This window comes from Letharia lupina, assembly GCF_014066315.1.
Source record: "Letharia lupina isolate WasteWater1 chromosome Unknown contig_12, whole genome shotgun sequence".
NCBI lineage: Eukaryota > Fungi > Ascomycota > Lecanoromycetes > Lecanorales > Parmeliaceae > Letharia > Letharia lupina.
This window is the reverse complement of record NW_023502981.1, coordinates 501,535-521,689: the sequence shown is the minus strand read 5'-3', so window position 1 is coordinate 521,689 and position 20,155 is coordinate 501,535.

Genomic DNA, 20,155 nt, shown 5'->3' with positions numbered 1-20,155 from the left:
AAATAATCTTTTCGAAAAATCTTAAATAACTAAAAACTAAATTAAGTTTCTTCGATTATTATTATAAATTTATAAAATATTATATAACTATCGTTAGATTTTTAATTAAAATTAAAATTAAAGATTTTAAAAGAAGCCTGAATAAGAATAGATCTTAATAAAATTATATAAAAAAAAGCGACTCTTAATTAATATTAATCTAGACCTTATAAAGATAACTAAAACTTTTAAACTAAACGAGTCTATCGTTAAAAAATTAAGTCTATAAGTTAATCTAAAATATTATAAAACTTAAAAGATTTTAAAGAATAAACTATATAACGTATCGATATTTATCTTCTCGAACTTTAATTATCTATTTATATTATATATCGATAATAGTAAAAAGAAAGACTATAAAATAACACTATATTAAATCAATATTAATAAAATTAAACGATTAATTTTATTTCTATTATATAATCTTAGCGATATTAAGACTTAATATTAAGTTATAAAGCTAGAGATCAACACTCTAATTTAAATATTAATTAAACTTTCTTAATTTTTCGATAATAGAGATTTTATAATAATTACTAATTATATTACTCTAAAATTTACTCTTTAAAATAAAATTAATAATTATTAATCTACCCAATTAAATTAGTAAACTCTATATTTATTAACTTTTTAATCTAGAATAAAAATTATATATAGAATTAAAAAAACTTATGGTAACGTTAATAAACTATCTTAACTTTCTATTAAAGACTTATTTATAAAAAAAGTATTAATAAAAGATTTAGATATAATTAGTATTTTTCCTATAGTAATATTATAAATCGAAAAAAAAATTCTTAACGAAATTTCTATAGCTTTACTTAATAATTCGTATTTCGATTATATATATAAATAAATCTAGAAGTAGATAAAGAATATCGAAGATTTAGAATCTAGTCTATAAATTATCTATTAATTCTATTATCTCGATATTAACTCGAAATTACTTTATATACTAAATAAGAGATTAAATCGCTTATATATTTTCGAAAAATTAATTTATAAAGTCTTAAAGTATAATTATAACTATTATATTTATAATAATATATATTAAATATATAATCGACTTCGCAGCTCGATTTACTTTCTAAAAATATAAAAGATAATTTAAAAATATATCGATAGTTATCTAATATATTAATTATTGAAATCTTTTTAATAATTACTATACAAATAGCTTTAACTAATAAAATTTTTTTAATAATTATTAAAAGAACTATTTATAGACTTTATAATTAAATTACTTTTAATCTCTAACGAATATAATTATATCTTAATAGTTATTAATAAATTCTTTAAATTTATTTAACTAATATCGAGAAATAAGAAAGATATAATAGAAGTTTAAGCGATAAGATATTTTAATTAGATCTATAAATTTTAAAAGATTCTTTATAAATTAATCTTCGATTGAGACTCTAAATTTATTAATATATTCTAAAAAACGTTATTTTTAAAATATAAAATAATACTAGAAATAATAATAGTCTATTACTCTTTAATAAATAGATAAATTAAATATATAAATTAAACGATAAAAATAATTTTATAATATCTACTTATCGAAAAATATAAAAAGAATTAAAATATTCTATTAGTGAAAGTTAAGTATTCTCTAAATATCGTAAAAAACGCCTTAACTTTTATTACCTCTTTCGAAATACTTTATAAAATTAAATCTAGATATTTTCTAATAAATATAATCTTAAATAGAGACTTAACGTCTATAAACTTTATTAAGACTTAAAAGATAATTTATAATAATACTTCTAACGCTATTAAGCTAATATAAATTAAGATAACTATTAAATATAATATAAAATATAAAATCTCTAATCTAATTAAGAGTATATATTTTAAATTAATTAAAACTAAAAATATAGACTATTATATTCCTAAAAATTTCTTATTATCTATTAAAAAAGTTAATTTATATAAAATCTTTAAAAAGATTAATACTTTAATTTATAAATTAAAACTTTTATTTAATATATCTAGAATCTATTTAATTATTTTAATTATTTATCTAAAGTAGATTAAGTTAAATTCTTTTAATAGAGAGATATCTCTATCTATATTTATAATTATTAAAAAATAAAAGAAATATATATTAGAGAAGATTATATATCGAAAAAAATAAGAAAAGAAGAATAAATAATATATACGCTAAAAAGAATACTTCGAAATTACTTAAGAACCTACTAATATACTTCGAGAGAATATATTAAAAATAATTAAGAAATTTAAGAAGTTAAGAATATAGAAATAAAATTATAAATTCTTACTTTCTAAGTAACTTAATCTATATTTATAAAATAAAGATAGATTAAAATAAATCTAAATCTTTTTATTATTATACTTTTATCTTACCTTAATTTAATAATATTCTACTCTAATTATATTTTATATTTATTAATATATAAATACTATATATATAGATATTACTATAAAAATAACGACGCTTTCTTATTTTTTTATTAATATAATCTATCAAAAGCTTAAATATAGATATAAGAATATCTCTAAAAAGAAGATTAACTCTTATCTAATCGATTAATTTTAAATTAAAATAGATAATAATTATAATTAATATTTTTTAAATATAAGCTATTATTAGCTAAGACTTATCTAGAAAAATTTTTAAAAATATCTTTCTAATATTTTTATACTCTTAAAGATTTAAAGAAATATTATAACTTATATTTCTTATATAAATAACTTTAAAGATTATTTAATATCGATTTTATAATATAATAATATTATACTTCTTTACTATCTCGCTAAATCTAAATTCGAATTTTTTTTTATACTTTATAATAGAATTTTTATAATTTTAAATAATCGATACCTCTACTTCTTAATTTAAATTACTCTATAATTATTAATTTAAGAAATACTTTATTATATTATAAATAAAGCTCTCTAACTAGTTATTAATAATATTATTAAACTCTTAAATTTTAGCGAAAATCTTTACTAAGTAAAGAAAGACGTTAATCGCTATTCTTTTATTTTCTCGCTTATTTATACTTTTAATTATAATAATTATTCTCTATTTAATACTTTTTAATTAATTTAAATTAAGATTTATATAAAAGCGTTAAAATAACTAAAAATCTTAAAAACTTTTTATATTTACTATTTATAAGATTATTAAAGAAGTATTAAACTATAAAATAAGAATAAAGACTTCTTATTCTTCGATTTTAAAAATTATTTATAAATTCGTTATAAAGTATTATTAATCGTAATTTTAAGAATAAATTAAATCTTAAATTACTTTAAAGAAATTATTAAGATTACTTCGAGAATCGCTTTTAATTATATTAATCTTCAAAATTTTTAATAAATTATTTTTAAGAACGCGAATAAAGTACTCTAGCACGTTTATTATAATTTAGAAAAATTATTAAATATCGACTAAAGTTAAAACTAGAGTAACTTCTTACTATATTTCTTATTAACTCTAAATCCAATTATATTAATATCTTAAATACTATATTACTTATTAAACTCTAATTTACTAATATTAATATTAAATTATTTATTAAACTCTAATTTATTAGCATTAACGCTTAGTATATTAAGTCTCTTATTAATCTCTAATTTATTAATATTATTACTATAAATTCTAAATTACTTATTTAATATAATCTTTATTACTTTAAAAGAGTTTAAAATTTTAATCGCTAATATAAAGAAAGAAGATATCTTTATTACTTATCGAGATTTAGATAAATTATTAAATTATTAAATTTTTAATAACTTAAATAATAGAGAAAAATTTAAGAATATTATATTATAGCTTTAAATTAGCTATATTAAGAAATCGAAATAACTTATTATTAATAGATTTTCTATTTATATTATTATCGATATTATTAATAATATTATTAAAAAGAAATTTCTTCTCTATTATAAAACTTTTATAATCTTACTTAATTTTTAGAAATTTTATATAATAAGATTATATATTAAAAATAGATTTAAATTTTAAAAGCTTAACTTTAATTCGAAAAAATAATTAATCTAAAACTTTATATCTTATAATATATTAATTATATAAAAAAATAAGAATAACGTTAAACGCTTTATTATATAAAATATATATTAATTATATAAGAATCTCGAAGAGCGTATAGAGCTTATATATAAGCTCTTTATTAGCGTTTAAAAGAATATAAGAAATAAGATATATCTTAATAAACTAGTAAAAGATATTAAAAAAAAAATATAATACTATTATCTAAGAGACGTTTATTCAAATAATTATAAAATTTTAGAAGATTAAAATAAAGTATTCCAAAAAGCCTTTTATTAAATAAATAATAGAGATTTAAAAAGTCGTAGTCTCTCTTAACTCTATATCTTAATTAAATATTAACTATAATCTCGATATTAAGCTCTCTTAAATAGACTTTATTAAAAACTCTATTAATTAATATCTTATTTTCGACTATATAGCTAATTTCATTTTTAAGCTCTATTTCGATATTATTAATAATAAACTCTTCGAGAGTTAGATATTTAAAGAATAAGATATTAATAGAATTAAAAAGCGTAGAGGCTAGATTATTTAAATAAATCGCTAAATTATTTATTATTATCGCCTTTATTAATTAAAAGATCTAAATCTTAATTATCTTTAATTTATATTAAAATAACGCGATAATAATTCTAATAAATAAATTCTTAATATTAAAGATAATAATAATTATAATAAATAGAGAGTAAATTAAATAGAATATTAACGTTATTCTATAAAAAAGTGATAACGCTATTAAAACTCTCGCGGCGAAATTCTCGAATATAAAATCTCTAATCGCTTAATATAAAGATTAGAATTTTAAAATCTTTTTAACACTCGACGAATAAATAAGTTTAGAAGATTTATATTTAAACCGATAAAATTTCTAATATTATTATCGAAGCCCGCGAATATCTATTTTAAACTTATTAGCACTTTTTATTTTCTTTAGCGCTTAAAACGAGCTTTCTCTTAAGAGAAGAAGATATTATAACTATAACTATATTTATCGATATTATAACTTAACGAGTAAAGGCATATGAATTAAATTCATAATTTTTTTTTTGATTAGGCCTATCGAGTAAATTTGGTGAGCGATCTTTGATAAGCGATATTTGACTACCTTGTCTTTTAATAATTATAAGACTAAATTTAGAAATTCTTTTTTTATCTGAAAGCCCATATTTCGTTCTACAATTTAAAAAAGAAATCTCAAAATTTTAATAGAAAACAAAAAAGTTATTCTAAAATCAAATAATGTGTACCTGATTAGGGCTGTCCGACTGTCTGTCGAGCGAACTTTGGTGAGCGATATTTGAATTCCTTGCGCTTTAACAATTATAAGACTAAATTTAGAAATTTTTTTTTTTCTGAAAGCCCATATCTCGTTCTACAATTTAAAAAAAAAGTTTAAAATTTTAATAGAAAACAAAAAAGTTATTCTATATGTCAATAACGTACACCTATTTTTTTGATGAGGGGAGGGCGAGATTTTGATGGTTGCGGACGCTAATTTATTTACCCGCGATGACTCAGCCGGTCTAACCAAAGAGCGTAGTGACCCTGAATTTATGATTGACTGCACATACAAATTCAAGGTTTTCAAGCTCAGCCCTACCTTATTCTTTTATATATGCTAATATAACTTAGCTTAACTTAACACTTAATATAGCTTAACACTCGATATCTTAGCAATAGCTTTCCTTAGAAGAATCATTATAACTTTTATTACTAAAATCTTATATCTATACTTATAATATAATAATAACTCTAATAGCGATATATAAAATATAAAATAGATTTTTTTATATCTAATAGAAAGGTTTAGCTTATAAACTTATATATCTATTTTCTCTAATACTTTAAAAGATTTAAATTATTTATAATTAAGTTTCTTCTTTAATTATAAAATATATATATTTAAACTTTATAATAATATTTTATCTTCTTTCTTAAAGATTATAATATTATACTTACTATTATAATATTTTACTTATTACTTTAATATTTACTCTTATAATTTTTTTAAATATAATTTTATTTTTTATAATTATTCTATTTACTCTATAATAAGCGATACTTTTTCTTATAAAATTTTACTTTTAAAAGTATTTTCTAAGTCTACTATATATCTTATTAATAGCTTTTATAAAATCTTACTAATATATTGAAATTCGGGTTATATGACTCTTGGCGATTATATAATATAATTACGTAATACGCCTTAGCGTATTTATATCTAGTTACTCTTTTTTTTATAATAACTTCATAGTTAATAACTAAATATCTTATCTTATATTTTTATAGATTATAAGTTTAGGCTTTATTTAGTAATTACTATATTATAAATACTATTTATCTCTATAACTATAACTACTTTTAGACTTTTAATATCTATCTTTTAATATTTAAAGTCTATTATATAAAGATAATAATAGCTATAAAAGTATTCTTTTAATCTTCTTAATAGAGATATTTTCCTCTTTTAAAATAGTTATAAACTTAAGCGAGTATAATTTATTAATAATATAAGAAATTAAAAATCGCTTTCGCTTTTATTCTAAGCGAGTTAAAGTATATTATCTTTAATCGAAATATTAAATTTACTAAATATATTAAGTATATAATTATATTATTATATAATCGAGTTATATCGCTTAGATTTTTTAAATTTTATTAATTTTCGCTAAATTAGAATATCTAACTTTATTAAAAATAAAATTATTTTATATTAATATCGACTTTTAAATTATATATTAACTATCGAATTAATAGTTATTAATTAAAAGTAATTAAATACTAGTATTAATAGTCTAATTATAATTTAGATTATTTTAAAGCTAATACTATTATCTCTTAATATACTTATAAGTCTATTAAGACTAAAATAATAAAAATATCTTATTAATATTAATTTCTAAATCTTTAAAAGCCCTTTAAAAAAGAAGATTAAGGTTTTATTATTAAATTCTTTTTTTATAATTATTTATATTTTATTATTATAATTATAAAGTTAGAATAATCTTCGAAGTCTTATAATAATAGCTAGCGATATAAATATTCTAAATCTAAATTTTTAAATAAATAGTATAAAAAGAATATTAATTCCTCTTTAAGAAGGAGATTTATATATCTATAATAACTATATTTTATATAATTTTATTAAAAACTAGCCTATATTTATAAGTTATTTTTATTATTAAGTATCTTTTATTTTAATTAAATTATTTATATCTATCACAGCTTTATATATAAATACTTCTTATTTTTTATATAAGAACTCGAAATTTAAAGGCGATAATTAATTAGTATTAGTAAGATCTTTAAAAATTTTAATAATAATTAGAGTATTTATTCTACTTCTACTACTTTATTAAATAATAATTTTATTAATTTTAAATCTAAAGTTAGCGAAGATATCTTTAGCTCTATAAACGATATTAAACTATTTAATCTTTATATTAAGAAATCTATTTTATTTACTTTAAAGCTACTCTTAAAATCTTTCTCTAATTTTACTATCTTATCTAAAATAATAGTTAAATTACTATTATTATTATTATTATTACTCTCTCTATTAATATTCTATATATTATTATTTAGATTATTTTTTAATAATAATAAATTTAAATAATTAATTATAGCGCTTTATAATTAATACTCTTAATTAATTCTAATTTAGCGAAAGTAGTTTTCCTCTAATATCGATCGCTATTCTAGAATTTAGTATAAGATATATTAAATAAAAATAAGATATTAAGAGTTAATTAATATTTAATAATCTTTTACTCTTTATTAAAATTATTAAGTTTAAAATTTATATAATTATTTTCTAATATTTTAAATATAATAATTATTAATTTACTAAAATCGATTATAATAATAAGAATTTTTAAATAATATTAAATATTATCGCTAAATATTATAAGTCTAAAGACTTTAAACTCTATATAAAGTTAATTCGCTAACTATTTAATATTACTCTTACTTTTAAAAGAGATATTTATTAATATAAAAAGAATTTTTATAAGATTATTATTAAAATTATTAGTTTATATAAATTACTCGCTTTATTAAAATCCTTTCTAATTTAACTCTTTTTTATAAAATTTAAAAACTCTTTTAATATCTTTATAATAACTTATATCTAGATCTATAAGCTATATAATAATAAAATTATTAAATTTAATAAAATTATCTATATCGCGATAAATAAAGAGATTTATCTATTATTATTTAAAGATAGCGATATCGCTATATACGCTATTTATAATAATAATAATAAAGATAAAAATAAGTAATTCGCTAGATATTATAAAGCTAACGACTTAGAAATTAATTATAAAACTTATTTTTTATATAACATCGTTAAATGTAAATTTAAATATCCCCTTATTAAATACTAAACTAAGTTCTCTTATTTAAAATCTAAAAAGTTTATATTAAATAAAAAAAAGAAGAAGAAAACTTAAATCGTTATAATTAATTTTAATAATATAAAGAAGAGTTTTAGTATTAAGTATAAGCGTATTAAAGAGATACTCTTTAACGCCTCTACTTTAGAAAAGAATAAATATCTTAATATTAATTATATCTTTCTAAAAAAACTAAATTTAATTATATATTATATAAATTTTAGCTTTAATAATTTTAATATTTTTAATATAATTAATAATAAAAAAGTTATTAATTTAATAATTATTAATTTTAATTTAAAATATAACTTAATAGCTACTAATTTTATTAATTTATATTCTTATATAATAATAAACTCTAACTACTCTTACTATTTCTTTATTAATTATTTAATATTTATTATTTATAAAAAGATTTACTCTCGCTCTATTCGCGATATTAAGAGTAATTAAGTTTAACCCCTTAATCGCGATATTATTAATTTAAATTACTTTATTTAAAATAAGTATATAAATATTATTTTATTTAATATCTTATATATATCTAATATAAACGTTAATTTTCTTTTTATTAATAAATTATTAAATATCGATATTATAATTAATTTTTATAAGATTAACTACACTTTAATTAAAGATAATCTAAAATTTATAAATACTTATAATCGAGATCTATTTTTTCTCGATTTTTAAGATAATTTAAATAGTATTTTAGTAATATATAATATTCCTTTAAATCCAATTTATTAACTTTAATATATTTATATAAATTATTTAAATTAATAAAATCTAAATAAGCTCTTTATTATAGCGATAAATATAAATTTTATTAAGAATATTATAAATAAGTATATTTATAAGTGCTATATTATAGAGTATTAGAAAGCTATTTTTTGTATTAATCTTATTATACTTAATATATAATTAAGTAAATTTATTTATAATAATTTTATAGAGTTTTTATTCTCTACTAGTTTTAATAGCTATAAATACTTTATAATATTTAAAAATAATTTTACTTTCTACTCTAAAGTCTACTATATTCGCTATAAAAATAAGATCTTCGCTATATTTTTATAATTTAAGATTTATCTTAAATTATATAATTATAAGATCTCTTATATTTATCTTAATAATAGAGATAAATATATATTTAAAATCTTTCTTAATTATTTTACTCTATCGAGTATTAAATAAAAATTTATTATCTCTAATAATCTCTAGATAAATAATATAGTTAAGTATTTTAGATAAATCTTACTATATAAGATATATCTTATTCTTTTAAGCTTTAATCTTAATAAATCTTTTTAATTTAAAATTATTATTATTATTAATTATTTAACGATATAATTATCTAATATTAGAATTATTATAATCTCTTTTAAGGCCTTCTATTAGCGAAAGTCTATTCTTTTTTATTTATATATAATCAATTTTATCGCTTATATAATAAAACGACTTTAGAAAAAGCTTATAAATTAAAGCGAAAAGTATATTTTATTAAAGTATAAAAAAAAGTATATCTTTCGATTATATAATCTTATTAAAAAAATAATTATTTATATTAATAGCGTATACTTTATAAAAAAATAATCTTTAATTATAAATCTAAAAGAAGAAACTAAGGCTTATAAATTCTTAAATAAATGATAATATTTAATAATACTAGTATTTACTATAGAGAAGATATTAAATAAATAGCGTATTATTAATATTTTAAAAGATATTAAATCTAAAGAAGCTTTAAAAGATATTATATTTATAATTAAAATAGTTATTAAAGTTTTAATAATTTTAAAATCTCTAATATTTATAAAATTAAGATTAAATTTTCTCTAACTAGCTAATAAGCTAGCGCTTTCATAAAGATCTATATAAGAATCTTTAATAAAGCGAATTTAATTAATTATATAAGAGTTTTTAATTTAAATATCTTTAATATAAGCTATTTAATTAAATATTATATCTATATCTATATCGATAATTCGATCTATATTATCTATATAAAAAAATTTCTTAAATTTAAATTTATTATTTATTATTATTAAAGTTATATAAACTATTCGCGAAAATTATAAATTAAATATTATTTAAAAAATATTATATAATTACTTAAATTTTATAATTTCGAATTTATAGAATCTATCTTCTAATTCTCTTTTATAAATCTTTATAATATTCGCTTTATTTATAAATTATATTAATAAATTAAATATTTTCGAGTTTATTATTTATAAGTAGACTATATCTAATTAGCTATCTCGAATAAATTAAAAACTTTTTATAAAAAATAAATATAAATCTTTTATAAATAATAATACTTAATATCTTATTTAGATATCTTTTAAGACTTATATTCTAAAAGATAAATAGATTTATATTTTAAAACGAGATTTTAATAAAAAAATTATTCGCTATAAGATATATTAGATTATTTAAAAATTCGAATAATAGAAGAGTTATAACTATTATAATACTTTTATATTAATAATAAAGCTTATAAATTATAAAGCGATTTTTATACTTATAATTATTTTAAATTAAGATCTAAAGTAAATAAATATTAAAATTATCTTTTTATATAATAATATAAAGAAAGAGATTTATATATATTAATTTAATAGCTTTAATAAGAATAGTATTAAAATCTATAAATTAAATAAGATACTTTATAATTTAAAATAATCCTCTTAAATTTAATATTAATACTTCTCGAAGTATATAAAAAAGCTAAATTTTCTCTCTATTAAATTAAATAATAATATATTTATAAATCTTAAAAAAAGTATTATTATAGCGCTTTATATTAATAATATCTTAATTATCAATTTTAATAAAATCAAAATTTAGTAAATTAAAAAGAATCTTAACGCGAAGTTTTATATATCGAATTTAGAATTATATATCTACTATTTAAATATAACTATTAAGAGAAATTGCTATAGCGATATTCTTCGCCTAGAATAAAAAACTTATATTATTTAATTTTTAAATTATTTTAATTATTAAAACTTTATTTTAATATTAACGCTTTTCGAAATTAATTATAAATTAGCTTTTATTAAAGAGAGCTATATCGTTTTAAGAAAATTATAAAAGAATTACTAATCCGCGATAGAATCTCTTATATATATTATATTTAATATTTATTCTAATATTATCTATATAATATTATTAATAAATTATTACTTAGTTAACTTAATTTTAACGTATTAAAATATAGTTATTTAAATCTTTTAATATTTAAAGAATATAATATACTATAAACTCGTATATAAAGACTCTCTTTAAGAATTTATTAATTATATTAATTCTAATTAAGCTAATAATATAATTCGAAGATTTATATCTAATTATCTCTTTAATATAAAGAGTAATATAATTAATTAATTATCTAAATATTAAGTTATTATAATATTATCTATTTATAAGATAGAGTATATTAACTAAATATAAACTATTAAAAAAGTGATCTAATTAAAAAATCTATTTAATTAACTTTTTTATCTTAACGATATAAATCTTAAAATTATTATTATTTTCAATAATAATTAAAGTGTAATTATTCTTATAAAGAACGCTTAATTTTATATTTATATTAAGTATATTAATATTACTTATTATTTTATATAAGAAAAGATTAATAATAATACTATAAATATATAATATATTTTTATTAATAAATAGATAACTAATAAGCTTATTAAGGTCCTTTACTTAAATAAATTTATTATTTTTTAAGATATTCTTAGAGTAAAAGCTATATCTACTTATTTCCTTAATAACTATTAATTTTATTATTATCTTAATATAATTTTAATATAATTTTAATTTAATAATATCTAATAGAGAAGCTATTCTATTATATCTATATCTAGATTTAAAGAAGTTATTTACTATTAACTACTCTAGAAAAGCTATTTTATTAATCTTTATATTATAAGTAATTTATTTAAGTTATTTATTAAGCTATTATATTAGACTTAATATTTAATAAACTTATTAATTTATATCGAAATAGCTATTTTTTTAGCGCTATTATTACTATTATTATTAAACTTCTAAAGCTCTTTTAAGAAATCTATATTTATTTATTATTAATATTTTAGATATTATATCTTTAAATTATTACTATTATAGTTATTATTATTAAGAATTAGATATTTAAAATAATCTTTATAAAAAATTTAGTAGTTAACGATATATAGCTAGAAGAATTTCTTTTAATTATTTTATTTAGTTATTTTTATATATATTCTCTAATCTTAAATTAGTTAATTTTTAATATATACTAGATAACCTAAAAATAAAATTTTCAAAAAACCGCTTTTTAATAAAAAGTGGAATTTGAGTTAAATTTTAATAAGGGACTGATTTAATATAGTCGTTTTTAGATTTCGACTTTTTATCTTACCTACTCTATTTTAAATATCGCGAACTTTAAATCTCGTATTTTTCAATTTTATTTATATAGGGGAAATAGAGGTAAAGGAAGTATAAGGGGTATATCTTTACGCTAGCTACTCGGCGCTAACTTACTCTAATTATTTAGCTTAAATTTCACTTTAATTATTTAACGCTAGTCTTACTTTAATAATCTAATAAAAATCGACTAAGTTATTTTATTTTATCTACTCGGTTTTAGACTCTATTAGTATTAAGCTTTATATTTACTAAGTTTCGCCTATAAAAGGATATATGCGAAGAGGAGTATTAAAATTCGGGTTACATAACTCTTGGCGGTTATGTGATATAATCACGTGATACACCTTAGCGTGTCTATATCTAGTCGCTCTTTCCTTTATAGTAACTCTATAGTTAACAACTAAGTATCTTACCTCATATTTCCATATAATATTTATATATATATTATTATTATATATAAATATAATTATTAATAAAATTTTAAACTAATTATTTTATTTATAACGAGTAAAGGCCTATGAATTAAATTCATAATCATTTTTTTAATTAGGGCTATCGAGTAAATTTGGTAAGCGATCTTTGATGAGCGATATTTGAGTGCCCTGCCTTACAATAATTGTAAGACCAAATTTCAAAATTCTTAAAGCATTCAAAAGCGCAATCTACGCTCTACAATTTAAAAAAAAATTGATTTTAATAGAAGATAAAAATGATATTCTAAAATCAAATAATATGTATCTAATTAGAGCTGTTCGGCTGTCGAGCGAACTTTAATAAGCGATATTTGAATTCCTTACGCTTTAATAATTATAAGATTAAATTTAGAAAATATTTTTCTATCTGAGAGCTCATATTTCGTTCTACAATTTAAAAAAAAAATTAAAATTTTAATAGAAAATCAAAAAAGGTATTCTATATATTAATAACGTATATCTATTTTTTTTAATAAGAGAGCTCGAAAGAGCTAGCGGGCCAACTTAGCCGGTCTAATTAAAGAGCGTAATAAATCTAAATTTATAATTAGCTATATATATAAATTTAAGATTTTTAAGCTTAGCTCTATCTTATTCTATTATATATATTAATTATAATATATTTATAAGTAATATTTAAGAACTTAGTTTTATCTCTTAATCTAATTATTAGTTTAAGAATAAAATATAATATTAAATCTATATTTCGCATTTAGATATTAATATAATATTATCTAAAACTTACTTATAAATAATAAATCTTAACTTAAAATTAAGTTTCGTATTATATTATATAATAACGAGTAAAGGCCTATGAATTAAATTCATAATCATTTTTTTGATCAGGGCTATCGAGTAAATTTGGTGAGCGATCTTTGGTGAGCGATATTTGAGTACCTTGCCTTTTCATAATTATAAGACTGAATTTCGAAATTCTTAAAGCATTAAAAAGCGCAAGTTGCGGGCTATAATTTAAAAAAAAATCTAAAAATTTCAATAGAAAATAGTAAAGTTATTAAGGGGTTAAAAGTAGAGTGAGAGATTTTTTGATGGTTGCGGACGCTAATATATTTACCCGCGATGACTCAGCCGATCTAACCAAAGAGCGTAGATCTAACGAATTTATAATTGGCTGCACATACAAATTTAAGGTTTTATAGCTTAGCCCTACCTTATTCTTTTATATATACTAATATAAACTTCTATTATAAAATATTAATAAGATTATTATTTATTAGTCTTTAAATTTTTTATAATTATTATATACGTTATATACTTAATTAGCTTATCTATTAAGATTAAAATAATATTATAAATTTTACTAATATATAAATCTCTTATAAATAATAAGTTTATAATAAAATCTAATATTATAATATAAAATAAATCTATATTATTTAACGAGATTAATATTAGCTCGCTATACGACTTATAATAATAAATTTATATCTTTTAATAATTAAGATAAATATAAATATACTTCGCTATATCGTTTATTATATTTATTTAATAATATTTAAATTTAATTTTTTTTATATATATTTATAGATAAAGTATTTAATATTAAAATTATTATAATTTATATAAAGAATCTCTTTCTGTATAATAGGATTATTAAATATATAAATTATAAGACTATAATATAATAGTTTATCCTCTCTAACCCTCTATTTCGAAAGCTTACTCTACTTAATAGCGTATTTTTAATACTACTTCTTATTTATAATAAAAATATCTTTATATTATAATTTAAATAGCTATATTACTTTATTATTAATTCTTATAGCTTTAAATAAGATCTCTCTAACTTTAAAATCTAATAAATTAGCAATTAAGATAATATTATAATACGAGTTTAGGCCTATGAATTAAATTCATAAACTATTTTTTTAATTAGGGCTATCGAGCAAATTTGATAAGCGAACTTTAATAGTCGATATTTGAATTCTTTGCCTTTAAATAATAATAAGACTAAATTCTTAAATTCTTAAACAAATCAAATGTCTAAATTACGCTTTATAATCTAAAAAAAGAATAGAAAGATTTTAATAGAAAATAAAAAAGTTATTCTGAAATTAAATAATATATATCTATTTTTAGTTAAGGCTGCCGGCTATCTGATATAGAATTCAGCCTTGCCAAGCAAGGCTTGGCAAGGCTTGGCATACGAGTATATTAGTAAGTAGATCCCCTTTAACTAGATAATCAATTAATCCACCTATATATTAGCTATTATAATATACTTTTATATTAATAATAGCAATACCGGGTTAAGTATAAGTAAGCATCAACTTATCTACTTATTACGCTTTCTTTATCTAATAACTATATATTCTTAATAACATAATTAAGAAATTAATTTTATTAGATTTATTCCTTTAATTAATTCAAGCTTCCGCCTCGCTATAGTAATAGACTTTTTACAAAATTAAGACTTTCTATAAAGTTAAATTATTTTATTAATACTATTAACTCTTAATTAGATATATCTCTATTAAATTATAAAAATAATTTCATCAATACTATATCGCTAAGAAGCTTATTTCCAATAATTACGCTATACTAAGAAACTTATTTCTAATATTTTTCAACTTAAATTTCTAAGCTATATCTTTTAAAAATCTTAATTCTTAAGCTTCTTAAGTAGCGATATTAATATTATTAATTATTAAGATTTAAGCTAGCTCCTTAATTAGTTAAAGATCTTATTAATATTAATTATTAAATCTATAAATTTCTTCTAACTATAAATTAAACTTATTAATATAAGATTTTTAAGATTATTAGCTATATTATTAACTATATTATTAATAATTATTTAAAATTAAAATTAAAATTAACGCTAAGACTATTAAGATAAATAAGAATATTTTTAATAAATTCTTCTATCTTCTTATATAATTAGTTAATAAATCTATCTATCTTTTATAAAGCTATTAGAGTATTTAATAATTAAATCTATAGTCTTCGAAATAAGTTAAAAATCACGTAATACTTTAGAAGTAGAGATCCTCCTTCTACGAGAACGACTTCTTATAATTCTTCGATAACTATATCATCGATAATCTTAAATCTCTTAAAAAGTATTAGTTTTTTTACTAAAATAATTTTTATAAAAGAAGAAATCTATAATAATTTAATTAATTTAAAATTTCTATTAAATATAGCTTAGTAGATAACTTTATAATAGCTATAAGATTTTATTACTAATACTATTAACGTAGTAATTTAAAGTTTTAACTTATTATTAGAATTTTTAGAATCTTTAAAACTCTCGAGAAATAACGGTTTTACTATCGAAGTAGAAATCGAAAATTAATTTAGATAAAATCCCGGCGAATTAAGATTCTTTAATATTAATTACAACGGAAAATCCATTAATATAAATTCGCTAATCGAGCATATTAATAAGAAAACGTATTTCTAAAATATATACCTATTCGTCGAGCGAGCTAAAAATCTTATTATTACTAAAGAATTATTTATTTAAGAATTTTTTTAAATATATCTATAAGGCACCGCTCTTAAATAATAAATAATAAAACTTTTAAATATTAAAAAACGCCTTATAAAGTATAGTAATTCGAATTTCGATATCTTAAAGTAGAGTTAACTACTTATCTTAAGATTTAAGAAATCTTCTAATATTATTATCGATATTATACTATAAAAACGATATTCTTTAAAAGATATAAGTTCTTATCACAAGTCTCGCGAATATATTTAGAAGATCTTAAGATTAGCTAAGAACATCGATATAGTTTTTATTAAGAATTAACTCGATATTATTTATAATAGCCTCGATCTAAAACTTCGTTAAAATATTAAAAAATTTAATAAAAATATTATTATTAATATATTCTTAATAAGTCTTAACGAGTATAAATATAAATAATAAATATATATAAGTAAATACGACGAAAGAAGTATTAGGTCTATTACGTAAATAAGTTAATAATAAACTCGATTTATCGATAATAGAGATAATTATAATTAATTTCAATTCTAATAATAAGAATCTAAATTTAAATAGTAATTATCTTACGATCGTCAATCTTATTAGCCTTACTTATCTTCCTCTTATTAATTTAATAATTTTTATTAAAATTCGAATCATATAACTCTTAACTTCTTAGCGGTTATATAATATGTGAAAATATAAGATAAGATACTTAGTTATTAACTATGGAGTTATTATAAAGAAAAGAGTAACTACCTAGATATAAATACGCTAAGGCGTATTATATGACTACCTATGTTATATAATCGTTAAGAGTCACATAACCCGAATTTCAATACTCCCCTTCACATATATCCTCTTATAGGCGAAATCTAGTAAATACGAAGCTCAATGCTAATAGGGTCCAAAATTGAGTAGATAAGATAAAATAACTTAATTAATTTTTATCGAGTTATTAAAGTAAGACTAGTACCGAGTAATTAAAATAAAATTTAAATTAGATAATTAGAGTAAATTAGCGTCGAGTAATAAAAGTAAAATTAATACTAGATAATTAAGATAAGTTAGTATCGGATAGCTAGCGTAAAAATATATCTCTTATATCTTCTATACCCCTATCTCCTCTATATAAATAAAATTTAAAAATTTAAAATTTAAAGTTTACGACGTTTAAAATAAAATAAATAAAGTAAAAAATCGAAATTTAAAAATAATTATATTAAACTATAGCCCCTATCTAAATATAATCTAAATTCTACTTTTTATTAAAAAGCGATTTTTTAAAAATTTTATTTCTAGATTATCTAATATATACTAGAAATCGATTAATATAAAATTAGAGAATATTTATAAAAATAGCTAAATAAAATAATTAAAAGAAATTCTTCTAGCTATATATCGTTAGCTATAAAATCTCTATAAAAGTTATTTTAAATAATTAATCTTTAATAATAATAATTATAATAATAATAATTTAAAGATATAATATTTAAAATATTAATAATAAATAAATATAAGCTTTTTAAAAGAGTTTTAGAAATTTAATAGTAATAATATTAATAGTGCTAAAGAAATAGCTATTTTAATATAATATAATAATTTTATTAAATATTAAATCTAATATAGCGACTCGATAAGTAATTTAAATAGATTATTTATAATATAAAAATTAAATTTTTTTTTTAAAGTAATTAATAGTAAATAATTTCTCTAGATTTAGATATAAATATAATAAAATAGCTTTTCTATTAAATATTATTAAATTAAATTAATATTAAAATAATAATAAAATTATTAATTATTAAAAAGATAAGTAGATATAACTTTTATCTTAAGAATATCTTAAAATATAATAGATTTATTTAAATAAAGAGTCTTAATAAGTCTATTAATTATCTATTTATTAATAAAAATATATTATATATTTATAATATTATTATTAATCTTTTTCTATATGAAATAATAGATAATATTAATATATTTAATATAAGTATAAAATTAAATATTTTTTATAAGAGTAATTATATTTTAATTATTATTAAAAATAATAATAATTTTAAAATTTATATTATTAAGAAATAAAGAAATTGATTAAATAGATTTTTTAATTAGATTATTTTTTTAATAATTTATATCTAATTAATATACTCTATTTTATAAATAAATAATATTATAATAGCTTAACGCTTAAATAATTTTTTAATTATATTATTTTTTATATTAAAAAGATAATTAAATATAAATTTTTAAATTATATTATTAATCTAATTAGAATTAATATAGTTAATAAATTTTTAAAAAAAAGCTTTTATATATAAATTTATAGTATATTACATCTCTTAAATAGTTAAAAATTTTAAAAATTTTATTTTAATATATTAAAATTAAATTAGCTAAATAGTAATTTATTAATAATATTATATAAATAATATTAAGATAAATATCGAGTATAATATATATAAGAGATTTTATCGCGAATTAATAATTCTTTTATAATTTCCTTAAAATAATATAATTCTCTTTAATAAAAACTAGTTTATAATTAATTTTAAAAGATATTAATATTAAAATAAAATTTTATAATTAAAATAGTTTAAGAATTAAATAATAATAAGTCTTTTATTTTAGATAAAGAATATTGCTATAATAATTTCTTTTAATAATTATATTTAAATAGTAAATATATAATTTTAAATTTAATATATAAAACTTCGTATTAAGATTCTTCTTAATCCGCTAAATCTCGATTTTATTAAAATTAATAATTAAAATATTATCGATATAGAGCGCTATAATAATATATTCTTTAAGATTTATAAATATATTATTATTTAATTTAATAAAAAGAAAATTTAGCTTCTTTATATACTTTAAGAAATATTAATATTAAATTTAAAAAAATTATATTAAATTATAAAATATCTTATTTAATTTATAGATCTTAATATTATTTTTATTAAAGCTATCGAATTAATATATATAAAGCTCTTTCTTTATATTATTATATAAAAAAAAAATTTTAATATTTATTTATTTTAAATTTTAATTTAAGATAATTATAAATATAAAGATTATTTTATAATTTATAAATTTTATTATTAATATAAAAGTATTATAATAATTATAATTTTTCTACTATTTAAATTTTTAAATAATTTAATATATCTTATAGTAAATAATTTTCTTATTAAGATCTTATTTTAAAATATAAATTTATTTATTTTTTAGAATATAAGTCTTAAAAGACGTTTAAATAAAATATTAAGTATTATTAGTTATAAAAGATTTATATTTATTTTTTATAAAAAAAAAT